The sequence below is a fragment of the Oxyura jamaicensis genome, chromosome 21, assembly GCF_011077185.1.
Source record: "Oxyura jamaicensis isolate SHBP4307 breed ruddy duck chromosome 21, BPBGC_Ojam_1.0, whole genome shotgun sequence".
Taxonomy (NCBI): Eukaryota; Metazoa; Chordata; class Aves; order Anseriformes; family Anatidae; genus Oxyura; species Oxyura jamaicensis.
Genome location: NC_048913.1, coordinates 6705024 through 6719673, shown reverse-complemented (window position 1 = coordinate 6719673; position 14650 = coordinate 6705024). Strand labels below are relative to the sequence as shown.

The 14650-nt window shown below is 55.7% G+C and overlaps 1 protein-coding gene across 1 annotated transcript in view; it reads right to left on the bottom strand.

Annotated features, from left to right (window-relative positions):
- EPHB2 (EPH receptor B2) overlaps positions 1-11793 on the bottom strand; it is an 86834-nt gene extending 75041 nt beyond the window's left edge. Inside the window, 1 exon segment of the mRNA XM_035344675.1 lies at positions 11756-11793. The gene's annotated coding sequence lies outside the window, so the exon portion shown is untranslated.
- Positions 11794-14650: the final 2857 nt, after the last annotated feature.

The window sequence follows — 14650 nt, the reverse complement described above, 5'->3', positions numbered from 1 at the left end:
GAAAGCGTAAAGCTTGCAGGAGAGACTGTACAAGACAGAGGACAGCCAGTGATTCTGTGCCTAAGCCCCAGGTGACGGCCACAGAAGAAACCATATCTCTCTGCTCTGCATGGAGAACATGAACCAGCACTTGATTCGAATGCACGCGCTCGGGATGCCAACTACATTTGCACGGATGCTGGAAAGCATCCACCGCATGCACAATCGAGACACAAACACGAAATACAGCCTGTAGCTTCCCTTCCCCTGCCCTCCCAATTACCGCGGAACAGGCAAGGAAACGCTGAATTTTTAGGGCTCTCCAGCTCTCAAGAAAAAGCACGTTATGTGCCAGGTGTACACCCACCCAGCCACAGCTTGCTCGCTGAGAGCGCTCCAACAGGACAGCCCCTATTAGTAGGGATCTCCAGCCACCAGCCTACAGACCCAAGAGATGGTGCCAGTCCCCCCAGCAGAAGGAGGGATGGAGAGCTCCTGGCTGCAACCGTGTCCTGCTGCTGCTCCTGGCCACCAAAAACCACGAGCATCCTGCCACAAATTCCCAAAAAGCATCCCCACCTTTTACACTTTCACTGAACACACAGGAAGAAAAGACCGGCCTTGCGCAAGATCCGTCATCTGAACAGACAAAGCTGGATGCAAAAATGGCAAAATGGTTGTTATTCAGCCTGCTGAGCAGGCCACGTAAGTTCTCTTTTCCCATAAGTGAGCTAAAAAGTGCCTCAGCATAGATACGCTACTTGCACCTATACTTCTAGCAGTAAATCATTTTCAGGCTGTGGGTTGTTCGTTACTCCTGGTTAGAGCCAGCGGTTTCCAGTTCACAGGAAACCAGCATTTCAAAATTTGGTTTTATTCCAAAAGTAGAAAGCAAAAATAGTGCTTTTCAAATTTTCCCACTAAGAAAAGTTCTGGAAAATAGCTAGCGCAGAAATGTTGTCATTCAGATTTATGAAATTTCTTTTTAAACTGAGTATTTGTTTACATAGTTTAATAATAGTGTTTATTTTATCAAAGTATCTGGCTTTTTCATTAAAACACCAGCGGCACTTTGATCTAGAAGGAAAACAACATTTTTCACTCAGTGCTAGCTTGAATCTGCATTACTTAAAAAATAAAAATAAAAAACTGTATTTGTGAATTTATTGTAACTATCAATGACAATGATGCGTAGTAAATATACTAATAGCAGTGACTCACGTAAAAGAAGATATGCTCTAGAACAGTATAAGTAATTCCCCAAATAAAAACAATATCTTGAAATATTTTGCATTTTTAAAAGCCTTTTCTTTTATGAAAACTGGGTGCAGTGGAAATGTGCCCATCACATTAACGGAGAGCATTGCCCAAAGCCCTCGCCCATGGCCCTAACCCACAGCTGAAGAGTTGCCCATCTCCTTTGAGACATGAATCTGCCAAAGCTGGCCCAAGGACATTCATTTTCATAGAATCGTTAAGGTTGGAAAGAGATCCAAGATCCTCCAAGATCATCTGGTCCAACCAACCCCTACCACCAACGTCACCCACTAAACCCTGTCCCCATGCACCCCATCCAACACAAGCTAACAAGGAGTAGAAAACTGTAGGTTTCAAGCAGGTTTTTCCAAAGGTCAATTACCTTCTCCTAAAAAAATATATATATCTTCCATTACCTTTAGTCTGAAGTTATGCTGCGAGTTATTAGATTTCCTTTTACTTTCACAAAGACTCTGTTACCCAAAACCTCCTTTCCCTCTTGTGCTGCTTACCAGTGCCAAATCATCTCTCAGCCTTCACGAAGATAACTAGATCAACCGAGCATCCTTATTCTTTCACTCTAACACATCTCCTTTTCTTTGGGGCTTCTCTTTATCAACCTTCTCCATTTAGGGTGGACCCAAGGACCGTGGTCCCCACTGCACACAGCTGTAACATCTCTTCGTGCCCCTTTTTACACATCTCTTCTAGCAAATTGTCGCCCTGGCTTATGTCCAGAAAGCATTATGAGATCGGTTGACATGTCAGCATTTGGCAGTAGTTGCCTGAATTCCGTAAAATTGTGAGTAACTGGTGCCCACAAATTAAAGCAAACCTCGTTAGCTGCACTGACTGCAAACGTGCACGTGAAGCCAGGCTGGATTTCAAGGGTGGTGGTGGGCTTGATCCACCATCCATTGCTGGCTGACCTCAAAACACACTAACAATGGCCTGCCACCAAGTTATCTCACCTGTATACCTGGACAAAAGCTCCTCACACCCCCCACCTGAGCTCAGAGAGGCCAGACAATCCTCCAGGGAAGCTCACTGTCTCATCCTTCAGAAGCTGCTTATTTCTAGGCAAGGGGATCACGTTAATTCTTTTCTCCAGCAAACTAAATCAGGAGCAATGCCCGATAACCCAGCGTGTTCCCCATCTGCAGTGGCTTCTCTCTGCTTCTCTCCCAGACTCAAAGCACTTCAGATCTCCGTGGCAAGAAGCTGTTGTGGAGGAAAAAAGGCCTTGGGAAGATGCAGCCAAGCCATGCTCTGTCATCTCATCCCGAAAACGCTGGCACTGAGTGTGAGCTAACCATCAATAAACCAGGAAGGTTTAACACGGCGAGATGAGGCCTTGCTGCCCAGCTCAGCTGCTCAAGAAAAAGGCTGTGGTGCTGCCAGGGCTTACTTCTCCTTCAGCTAGGTGAGATTCTGTCGTTGCAGGTCTGTGGGAGATTACCAAAGAGGAGTTTGGAAGGTGGCTGTGGTCTGTAAGGATCTACACCGAAAGAAAGTAGCAGCACACAGAGCTCCTTAGCCCACGAGGGAAATTGCAGCTACTGCTCTGCCTGGGAGCTGAGCCCAGTAAAGCAGATGGAAAACAAGGTTCTGTTCTAGCAGGGAAGGTATTCCCCTCTGAAGACCAATCATCAAGAGATGCAGCCCTTGTACCATTTGGATCCTTCCCCATCCTGGCTGAGGCAGAATCTGGGCAAGCACGTGCTGCAGGAGCAGGAGCTGGGCAGGAGGCCACCGTGGTTCCTTCTGGCCCATCAGGGTACAATAACCTAGGAGATGCTCGTGTTTGCAGCACAGACACCTCTGAGCGGATCACCTTCGGGTCCCACGATGTCAGCTGTACCAAGACGGACCAATTTCTGGACGGGCAGCCCCAAAACCAACCGCTAGTGCCCTGCAAAGCACGGAGGGGAGAAGTCGCCCGCTTTGACTAGCAGATTTAGCAGCTTTGCTCGCTGCCACAGCCGACACTTCCCCAGCGCCATCCTCCTGCTTTGGCAGCTGGATGCCACCCAAGAGCCGGGGGCCGCTCGCAGGGAGGTGCCGCAGCAGGCCCGGGTATACTGGGACCCCCAGCATCCTGCACAGAGCAACCCTGCAGCAGTGACAGTGACGATGAGGAGCAAACCCCCCCCCCAGGAGCGGCACGGGTGGGTGTCTGGCCCCCGTCCCATCTCTGGCGGCTGGCGATAGCTGCAGCTCCGTGAAATGCTCTTGCCGGAGCAGTATTTTCTCAATATTGTTGTTTGTGTTATTCCCTCCCGCGTGTTTATCTGCAGATTCACATGCTACCCACAGCATTATAAATAAACCTGCAGCTGCTCGAAACTAGCAGACGCAACTCTGGCCTGCTTCCCACCAGAAACCGCACAGCTCCCCACGGGACGGTTAGGAGATAAGTGCCTGTCCTTTTCACTTTGAAGATGCTTTCAATAAGCAACTTTCTGCCAGCGCCGGGGCCCGTTGCTGTCACGGCCTACCAGGGGAGGCACTGCTGCTTGCTACAGGAGCACATCGGGGTCTGCGGCCTCTGCCCCACGCTGGATCCCAGCTCGAGCACTTTGCATGCAAAAATATAGCCCTGACGCCACGCCACGGCCTCCACGCTCACAGCAATCACCTGGGAGAGGGGCTCCTACATTTCTGGTGACCTCCTTGCTGCTCAGCCACAGGCGAAATGAGTGTGGGGGTCTCAGCTGCGCCAGCTCGTCCCATCTGGGAAGGTCAGGACTGAGACCTGGGAGCTGGGAGGAGAGGACAAGGATCACGGTGGGTGCTGGCGGGGGCCGGGGTCTCCACCACGGGATGCCCAGGGCTGGGGATGGAGAGTGACAGGACCAGGAGACGGTGGCAGGGAGGCTGGAGGAGCAAGGGATTAGCAGGGGATCTGTGCGTACTGCAGACACACTTCTCCATGTCCGGAAAAATAACTTCCATGGAGTTTTGCCAATTCAGACCAATTTAGAACATCTGGACCTGGGTTTCTCAGAAGTCCTGGCAAATCCTTGACGTTCGCAGGCTCCAAACTCATCCAGCTACAGAAACAGCTGGACAAATAAATAGCCCCACAGATAGCTGACGCCTCCACCCTCATTTTTTCACCCACAGCTTTTTCCCTTCACCTTTCACTTCGCATGTCAGCTCCTCTCTCAGGGCAGGGCACTTGCCAGTATTTTAACCCTGGTACAACGCAGAGTACAAGCTCCTAAGCTGACCCAGAATCGCAGTTGATTGAGGCCAAGGCTGGATGTGCAAAGGCAGGCAAGAAGTTACCCAGACCTCACTGATGGAGCCAAGGTGCTGGGAGCAAAGTCATCCCGAGTCAGCTAAGGCAGACACAGACTGTGCATCATCACCATCTCCCAGAGCTGGGCCTGGGAGCCCAGCTAATGCACCTCATCAGATTCATCCACGCTGGAGTGACACTGAAGGGAGGGAAGACCCTGGCACTGAACGAGGCTCCGTGCTGGAGCCCAGCAAAACATCAAACTGCTCTGCACGGGCACACGTGCTTGTGAAACGGCGTTTCCAGCCTGGCCTCAGGTGCAGCCACCACATCCCCACGCAGGAGGGGCAGTTAATGAGAAACCCGTCTGTCCCCCGCCCCACGGAGCCCTCGCTGCAGATCTATTTATCCTTCCAGCAGTTGAAAGGCTCCTCTCTGCCTCCCGTGCTTTACTGGAGCCTTATTATAATATTTTTGCCAGCAAGAGCTAAGAGGGGCTGAGCAAACCCAGTGGCCTTTCCCTGCAGCACCGAGCTTTGCTTTGCCTGGCCAGTGGCCAGCGGAACAAACTGAAACCCAATCCCCCCCCCGGCCGACCCGCTGGCGCGGTAACAGCACGCTGCATTGTGAGCCGGCGGCTACAGGATATTTTGGATACTTCACTCAGGGATCCACTTAAACTCCAAGAGGGAGAGTGATTGATAGGGAGCGAGGAGAAGCAACGACTGAGCTGGGATGGGAACTGCCCGCATCCTGCCCAAAGCCCCAAGCCCCCCAAGGCCACCCCGGGGGCAGCCGCACCGTGCTGCAGGAGCAGTCTGTGCCGGCAGTCTCGGCACTGCGAGAACCCAGGCGGAGACAGGTACCCAGTTGTTCAACCCCTTGGCCTGGAAAACAGGGGCCAGACAGATGAAGAGACCTACAAGCAGAGGCAACGTCCAGCATCTCCACCTTCCAGAGCACATCCGATCTCCTGGGGGCTAACAAGGCAAGAAGGGGGAGGCCCAACCCCAGAGATACTGCATAGCTCTGGCAAGGGAAAGGTCACACCACAACCCAGGAAACCCACAGCAAGCTCCCTTTGTGTCCCTCTGGTACTGGAGGAAGGGCAAAAACCCCAGCTCTAATGGAGAACTGGAGCTCGAGCCTCAGGCAGCCAAAGCTAACTGGGACTGGCTCTGGGACCACCCTAGGTCGGACGTCACCCCAGGGAGGAGAGGGCAGGGAGGTGCAGGAGATGAGGACCCTGCCTCCTGTCTGATTGCTGAACATTTGTGCTCCTTCCCCAGCATCGAAGCATGAACGCAGCCAAATCTTCAGCCCCGTGCAAGAGGCTGAAAAGCATCTGCAAGGGGCTCCTTCAGAGATGGCAGCAAGGCCTGTGAACTCAGCCCTGCTCCTCCTGGTTTGGAAGCCATCAGCCGTCACAGGCGCTGCCGGAACACTTAAAACCAGCACAAAGAGGGGTCAAGCCCAGCTCTAGGTCTTGCAAGTCACCCAAGCACGTGCCTTCCTTTCTAACCACCCAGCCGACCATCAGCCCGTCCACACACAGTAACGCTGCCAGGCAGAGCGGGCTGCCTGCCCCATCCACCTCACGGGAGGGAAACAGTCTGGCCCCAGCCCCTGGGACGACTGAGAGGGGCTGGAGCTCCGCAAAGAATTCCAATTTTGTGATCTTTCAGGCTTGGGACTCTGTTGAAGATGCATGTTAGGCTGGCTGCGAGGGAGGATCGCGCTCGGCCTGGCTGCCGCTGCCCCGGGCCGTCACCGCACATGCGTCCTGGCCACTCCGCTTCCCGACACCGGCTTGCCCCAGAGGTCAGCAGAAACCTGATAACCCCACCGGGGACCCCAGAAAGCTGCTCCAGCAGCACCAGGGAATGCAGCCCCGGCTGGCAGCGCCTGCCCCAAGAGGAGCCGGGGTTTGTAGGTGGTCTGAGTTCAGCCGAGGGCAGGCTGCCGAGCAGAGACAATGCAGATGCTAAATGCCAGCGAGCAGGGGCCCTCCTGCTGCTCCCGGGAATGCAGTAGCCACACAGAGAAGACACAGATGCAGACATTTAACAGCCATTGCTACTGTCAGCACTAATGACTCCGTCCCTGCAGTCGCACAAACCCCATTGTCTGCGGGACACCTTGCGGGAGGGAGTCCCTGGGGTTAAAAAAAGCCTCATCCTTGCCCTCATCCAGCCTTACCCGCCCTGCCAGGATGGGCCCCGCAGACACCGAGACCCCTCCGGGCAGGACACAGCCTGGCCATGTCCCCCCCCGGCAGCCCCAGGCTCCTCTTCCTCACCAGCAGCCGCAGGGCTGGAGGCCCGGTGCCCGTGAGCTGTTCCTGCAGGTGTTTCGGCCCTAAAGGAGCCGTCAGCCTCCAGCACTTTACAACAGCTTTACAACATCCTAACCTGCTCCTACCGTCATCACAGTATCACAGAACTGTAGGGGTTGGAAGGGACCTCCAGAGACCATCGGGTCCAGCCCCCCTGCCAAAGCAGGTTCCCTACAGCAGGCTGCCCAGGTGGGCGTCCAGACAAACGTTGAATATCTCCTCGAACATCCTGGATATCATGCCCCAGGGCCAACTGGCACAAATTTCTATGCAAGCGCAGGGCTACACCACCCAGGCCCCCAGCGCACAGCCCCTCCTCGACACCCAGGCCCCATAGCATCCTCTGTCCCAGACATTTGTGCCTGGCCACGGGGGTGAGGGAACCTTAGGACGTCTGGGATGCAGCAAAAAGCCCCGAGCCTGAGGAGTACGCCCAGTTAAGCAGCACATGCTGGGCTTTTGCGCGACATCCATCCCTTTTCCTCACTAACCTCGTTCATCATCTGATTCAACGAGTGTTGACAGGACCAGGAGGAGCAACATGAGCACGGGGCACGGGTTTTGGATAGCTCTGGCTCCTCGTCCCCGTGGGGCAGTGCCCCGACCGCCCTACCCAGAGCGGGGAGAGTGCACAGCTCAGGTGCGTGCGGTGATCCCCATCCCACCTCCCAGCACCCCTGGCACTAAACGAGGTTTTGTCACCCACGCAGGATGACAAAAGGTGGTGCGGGCTGGAAGCAACTCCTTCCCAGCAGGCTCCGGAGCCCTGCTCAGCATCCCAATTGAGCTGTCCTTAATGGGCTTCAATTTTAATTTGCTTTTATTGGAAAACACAGATGGTCACCCCCTCCTCCCCCCACCCGAACATATACAGGGTAATAACATTTACAGGGGAAAAGATATTATCTCCAAAGACAGCCAAAGCTCCTGCAAGAGCCCCACCAGCACACGGTGACACGCAGCTGCGCTGCACAGCCCCGTGCCTGGCTTGTAAAGGCAGGGCCACACCGAGCACAGGCACGGCAGGGGCGAGAAAAGTAGGGAAACAAGACCAGAGCTTGGTGAGTGAGAGCTGAAGACCAAGCCTAGACCCTGGTGTGCCCGAGCAAGCCTGGCAGTGCCAGCACATCAACCCGGTTAGCTTCTTTCCTGACCAGATCCTGCCAAATGATGTCAGGGGGTGCCCACAGCAATCCTCTCCTTGCAGTGCTGCTGCCCGGAGCTGGAGGGGCTGCGCTGGTGGTCCCAGCCCAGCAGAGCCAGCTCCTGTCTGAAGGGCCCAGCTGGTTCCGAGCACCCATGGACCCCCGCCAGCCGCCCACAGCGGGCAGGATGAGCCCAGTCGCAGGGAGGAGCTGTTCCCGAGACCCCACAGCCTGGAAAGAGGAAACTTGCTGCCTGGCAGCAGCAGCTAGGAGCAAGGGGACCAGCAGAGCCTGCTGTGCAATGCCCACAGCACACACACCTCTTCTTGCTGCTGCCGTTCCCTGCTGGCCCCCAGCAAAGACGGAGCCCCCAGCAGCACCTGACTTGCGCCTGAGCACCCAAAAGCTGGGACCTGCGGGTGCTGCAGCTCCTCCAGCACTGCCAGGCCCATCCGCACAGAGCCCAAAGGTGACGAGGGGGTCCCGGGCCCTTTCACAGCCCCAGCCAGCCGAAGCACAGGGCACGCAGCTGAGCGGGGATGCTCTGCGACGCACGTTTGGCTCCGTGCACCTACCTGCCAGCCAAGCGTTCCTGCTTTTCACTGTTTTTACTGACAGGCTGTAAATTTGCTTCTGGTTGGCAGCCCCAAGTGGGAACAGCTTAAGAGGAACCACATGGCCAGCTGCAGGCTCGTCTGTGCCAAACTGCAGAGGGGTGCGCCGTGCCCCCCAGCTGGCTGCGACAGCAGGGCCCTCCGGGCTGGGCTCCCAAACCACGGGGAGCCTCTCCCCAGGACAGACGCAAGAGCTCCCAAAATCCCTGCCAAGGGGCTTGGCGTAGTGCTCTGGGTCTGAGCTCCTTCTAGCAGGTCCCGAGGCTAGAGAATAAGGCAGCATCTCTCTGCAGCCCCCTCGGTGTCCCTGGGGGCTAGCGCACAGCCACACCAGAAATGTGAACCCCGCATCTCCGCAGGCCCCACACCACAGATAAAGCTGCGATGGAGACGGCAGCTGTTAACAGTGGGTATTTTTAGTGAGCTGCAAATGTTTCCTCCCCGGGGAAAACTCTATCTTCGGTACCTCACCACGGAGAGGGCTTCCTCTTTCATGCATGGGTAATTCATTACACACTCGTCTAACCTCCCTTGTCAGCGCGTTGAACCAAGGGGCCACCCCGCCAGCGGATGGCACGAGGCTGGTGCTGGTGGTGACCCTGCTCTGGAAGGGATGTGCTCCATCCATCCCAGCACCGCTGGCCCAGCAGAGCCGCCACAGGATCCAGGTGGCCTCCCTCTGCAGCACGGGCAGGAGACAGCAGAGCAGACAGGATGGGGAGGACGGACTTCCCATGCAGAGGTCCCTACAAAAGCCTTGTCCTCGCTTCACTGGCACTCCTTTTCTCTCTCTGTGCCTCTCCTCTCTGAGCACAGTGCTCCCTGGGTGCTCTCGGCCAGCAGCAGCACCTGTGGATGAGCGGGCAGAGCATCGTCTTGTAGCTGCCCAGGAAAAGAGCAGGCAGCAGCAGGATGATTCAGTGCAGCATGTCTGAATCAGAGGGACAGTGTAGGCGACACCCAGCCACTGGCACTGCAAATGCCAAGGACCCTCCTGGCGAGCAGAGGTAGAATGCCCAGGGCAGCGTTCACCGGCAGAAAATCAAGCTGCACACACAGGACAGCCCCTGGGAGCTCTCTGTGCTGGGCCCAACGAGAGACACCACGAGATGGAGAGGTAAGTGCCTGGGAATGGGGTGGAAAAGAGCAGCTCCCACGCAGATCAGCTGTGGGACTGCCGGAGGAGCTCACCCTCAGGTCCTTGCCAGCCTCATCCAGTGCCTCCTTCCTCCTCCTCGGCCCCTCTTTACACACCCCATTGCCTTCCCTGCCACTGCATTCAGCTTCCTTATCTCCCACTCCCTGGGCGGCAAAGCCAATCCCCCCTGCAGCGTCCAGGCACCAGCACTGCCTCATCCAGGGGTGGGATTGTGCCCAGAGCCCCAGCTCCAGCTCAGCTCCAGCCCCTGCCCTGGGTGTAAAATCCCAACGGCCCAGGAAATCCAGCTGGCTGGGGTGGGGGTTAGAAAGGGCAGAAAATCCCCTTAAGGGCCAAAACCTCTGCTAGAATTTGCATCAGCAGCCACGGAGGGGAATGTGCTGCAGCAGAGCTGCCATATTCTGCATTGAGGATCTGGGGTCTGGAGACCAGCACGGCAGTGGGGAAGGACCATGCTGGGATGTTTCTGCAAGCCTGCAAACCAGCCTGGAGCAGAAGCCAACGGGCTATGAACCAGCTCTGCCCGGTGCAGGCAGGGACCCTCCCCTCCGGGGATGGTGGAGAGCACACGTTGGGGTCTCAAACTGCCGCTGGGAAATATTCCTGGAGACAGTACCGCATAAAGAGGCTCATTTCCAACACACACACACACACAGAAAAACCACAATCAATGTGGGCAATCACAACGCAGACCTCGTTTTGACAGCTGAAGATGAGCAGATCAATGAACCGAAGATGAGCAGTTGCCTAGGTACAGACAAACATAATCTGATCACACATATGCGGGAACAGATTTTTGCACCCACCAATAAGAAACACACTTGGAGGTGTAAAAGGGGCAATTTCCAAAAGTTGAAAGGGATTATTAGCAAAAATTGATTAGGGGGAAAATGTAAACAAAAACAATGAAGTGTAATTAGAGCTAGCTTAAGAAGGCTTGGCCAAAATCTCATAAATCTGCAATTATGAAAGAAGGCGTCCTTAGTTAAAAATTGTCTTGGCTTTGGATAAAAGAAAAAATGCAGTAAAAATAAACATATTGTATAAATAAAAAAGGGGGAAGTTGGCAGCAGTAAATTAGCAGCTATAAAACGCAGACGGTTGCTAGAGGAAGTTAACGTATCAATGAAAAATACACTGCCGGCAAAGGTAAAGGAGAGAAAGGGGAATTTTTAACTACATCAAAAACAGGCGGTATCAGAGCTATGGAGAAGGAAGTTCACGGGGACACCCGAGTGTGAACTCATGCTGAAAGGCTCTAGTTCCTGGTGCACCCTGCTGCCTGTGCCTGGGGGGGCAGTGGGGGACCCAGCTCCTGTGCTGCGGGATTTCCCTGCCGCCCTAAATGCTGCTCCAAGGTCGCTGTGACCCTGCCCCAACCAGGAGTGAGGGATGCACGGTGTCAGGGCTGTATTAGCAAGTCTGGAGGACCTCCAGGTGCTCATAAAGCCCTTCCCAGACCAGGAGAAAGCCCCAAAGCATGCGGTTCAGGTGCTGCCTGCAGAGAAGCAATGGTTGCCCTCCAGGTGAATGGCTGCAGGAGCCGTCCTGGCCCTCCAGGCATGACCCGATCACCAAGCCCTAACCTTTTGGCTCCGCAAGAGCCGTGGCAGCTGCCAGGACAACTCAGCCAACGTCTTGGCATGAGATGAGTCAAACCAAAGCGGCCTTGCAGCAGCACGCCAGAAAGACGCCTGAGGCAGCCGGGAAGCAGGACAACACGGCAAGCATCAGGGAGGGAGAGGACGGGGGGCTGAGAGCTCTGCAGACCAAAAAGAAGGAGCCCGGCAGCTCAGCCCGGTGCTCTCCGCTTCCTTGCTCTGTGCCTCAGATGCTCTGTCAAGTGGGTGCAGCAATGGGACCCCCGTCCCAAAAAAAGCTTTGAGGATAAAAGCAGCAGAGCTATCAGCACAGGTATTCACGAGCATCACCTACGAGTCAAATCCAGCCTGGAAGCTCGGAGCGCACTGAGCAGGACACAGCCACATCTCAGCAGGCTGGAGCCAGCCCTGCCAGCTCAGCTCCACGGCAGCAGAGGCAGCTTGGCAAAGCTCTGGAGAGGGGCACAAGGAAGCGTTTGCCCAGCCCTTCAGAGAGAAAGGAGCACTTTTTCTTGTGAGACTCCCTTCAGCATCCCAGGTGGGCTCACAGCTCCGCTATAAGCCTCGCAGTGCCTCCACACAGCCACTGCCACGCAGGCGCTGTGCGGCAGAGGTATCGCTCCTCTCCTCGGGCTGGAAGCAGGGAGCCCTCCCCACCGCCTGGTTCGAAGGAAATCGGTGAGCATCAGGCACCTTGGCCCCTTGCAACACCTGGGTGATCAGGCCTGAGGGTGGCACAGCACGGAAAAAAACGTTGAGGGGCCAGGAGAGCAGCAGGACGGACGGCGTGGTGGGAGCAGCAGCGCCTGGAGAATTCAGGGGTTGGTTTTAGCCTGACACTGATCGACACCTCTGGACCTCCACATGACAGTGAAGTGACACCAGAACAGTCACTCAGACTCACACTCGGCAGCAAACTTGTCCCGGCACCTGCAAACCACTTGAGGAAGCAGTGTCCTCAGGGACCTTCCAGTCCCCCATGCCACACAATGGGGACTGTACGGGATCCAGGCCACCGCTCCTTCCTCACACACAAAGCCTCCACTTGGCATCCTCTGAGCCCCAAAGGATGTGAGGACAAACACATCTACCCTCGCAGCGCTTACCACTTGCTGCTTGAGCCTCGTAAAAGCAACACGATTCCAAAATCTAGTGCACAGAGTGACCGAGGCATTACCTGACAGCCTCCCCAGCCCTGACACAGGAAATCAGGCGAAAAGTGTTGTGCAGAGAACGCGCCATCCCCTGAATTCCCTGGACTCAGCACGAAGCAGATTTTATAAATCAATGTCTGCAGCAGGAAGACACATGAGGGAGCAGCAAGTTCATCCTCCCCTTGCTGTTGCACTGCAGATGATCCTTGAATCCCACAAGTGTGATGGGAAGGGATCCCGGGAGGGCCCGAGTCCCATCTCCCGCTGAGGGATGCACCAGGCCCACAAGAGCACAAAATGAAGAGGACTCTGCTCTTCTCCCAACTCCGTACTCATTCCTCTGCCATCCCCACCTGCAAAGCCCTTTCAGGAGATGCAGCCACTGCAGCCTACCAGGTCTTGCTGCCATCCCCTGGCTGGCAGTGGAGCAGATTGGGCTGCCGGGACTGGGACAAGCAGGGAAGTTAGGACAGACAGCAAGTTTCAGGGGGCACGTGTGCAGTCTGGGCCCAGGGCGGCCTCAGAAACCCTCAAGACCAGACCTGCCTGCGAGGCAGAGCTTGCACACATAGCTCTGTGCATGGCCAGAGCATCTCCTCGGGAGCACCTGGGACCCCGGCGTGTCTCGGCATGCTGCTGCACACCAGGGAGGCTGCTCGTGGCCACCTCCAGCTACCGGTGCCCCGGGGAGCCCGGAGGCTGCTGAGCCACCGCATCTCACCCATCTCAGGCCCATCTCACCATGAATCATTCCTTGGCAGTGCTTTGGAGCGCCAGCCAGGGCTTTGCAGCTCCCTTCATCCCCTCATCAACTGGAGGGCTCGGATAGCTGGGTTTTCTCCCCCCTTTCAGGACATGGAGTGAGAGAGGCAGAGCTGCCTGCCAAGAGGAAAAGGGGCAGCAAGCTGCAGCAGAGCTCCTGACATCCTCCCACGGAGCAGAGAGCCTTGGCTGCAGGTCTTCAAGCTGAGGTGACTGCCAGCCTCCTGCCAGCCTCCTGCTATCCCCAGCACAGCAGAGCCACAGGGCAGCACAGCACCCACAGCCTGCCATCGCTCTGTGCTCTTCCCACCCTGCTGCAAACCCTTCTCCAGATCTCCCTTGCATCCGCTGCCAGGGTGCTGCCTGCTCCACTAAGTTCCTTCTCGTCATGGCACGTACCTGGCTGTTCATCATGAACATCTGCAGCCCGGACGCTGCCCTCCCAGTGGGAAATCAACGCGGGAGACAAGTGCCCCGGTACCTGTCCCTGTGTCCTGGAGGGCAGCAATGGGGGTAAGCTGGCGCCAGCTCTGCAGGAGCGTGCCCAGGGCCCAGCACCCAGTGCAGCACACACACATGGACAGACACACTGACACATGGACAGACACACTGACACATGGACAGACACACTGACACACATGCACATGCTCAAGCAACTGCACAGATCTCCTTGTGTGGGCAGCTGCAGCCCGCACCGGTACCTGTGTGTGAGCAGACCCCAGTGCACTCGCAAGCCAGGAGCTTAAGAGAAGTGGCCAGCTCTGGAGTGGAAAATGTCTCCGAGAGAAAAATACCTTGATTCACAAGGGAATACCTTCCCTTGCCTCCCACCAGGGAAGGACACAATGCTCCTCTGTCATCTCCTGATGTACCCTGCCTGGGGAGCAGAGGCCCCAGGGCTGCTGCATGGACGTTGGCGGACGCACAGGGCTGCTCACCCCCTCTATCTGCTCACGCTGCTGGAGATTTATAGATGAATAAAAATCTGTTGGCTGACCTTTTGTTTACTCCTCTCAGAGAAAATAATTAACTCTTGATGCAGCTCTGACTCATGGTACATGGATTTGAAGAACTTGGTAAAGCTGTCCTTAAAGCTGGTATTTTATTATTTATAAATACCTGAGGTGTGGGAGACAGAGGGGTTTGGCCGACCTCTTTTCAGTGCTCTGTGGGGACAGGACAAGGGGCAATGGCCACAAAATGGAGCCCGGGAAGTTCTGCAAAAACATGCAAAAGAACTTCTTCACGGGGAGGGTGACGGAGCACTGGGACAGGCTGCCCAGGGAGGCTGTGGGGTCTCCTTCTCTGGAGATATTCAAGGCCCGTCTGGACCCTACCTGGGCAGCCTGCTGTAGGGAACCTGCTTTGGAGGGGGGCTGACCCGATGATTTCTTAAGGTC